The sequence below is a fragment of the Macrobrachium rosenbergii genome, chromosome 57 (assembly GCF_040412425.1).
Source record: "Macrobrachium rosenbergii isolate ZJJX-2024 chromosome 57, ASM4041242v1, whole genome shotgun sequence".
In the NCBI taxonomy this organism is placed as follows: Eukaryota; Metazoa; Arthropoda; class Malacostraca; order Decapoda; family Palaemonidae; genus Macrobrachium; species Macrobrachium rosenbergii.
In genome coordinates, this window is record NC_089797.1 from 14515022 (window position 1) to 14515394 (window position 373).

Here is a 373-nt window from a genome sequence, read left to right on the forward strand (position 1 = left end):
TTAATTCTGTAAATATATTCGGCATTTCTAACATATATTATATTAAACGATTTAGGCTTTATAACCTATAAATGTATATACCTTAATGTATTGTCAATAAGCATTCGGACGTGTTCCAGCATTGTAGTATTCATCTTCCGCTGAATAACGCTTTATAGTCGCTGTTTATAACCAAACGTAGGAAAGTTGTTGTTAATGTTTTTAATGTATTAAAGATAAGCGTATTCATTTTATGGTGCAGAACGATTAAAAGTGGCTTGAAACAAAGATCCTGGGGAAGGGGTCTAAGGCGAGATCTAGCATATTCATCATGACACAACGATTATAACAAGAGGATTAGGATATAACCATGTTAGCATCAGCGAGCAATTTG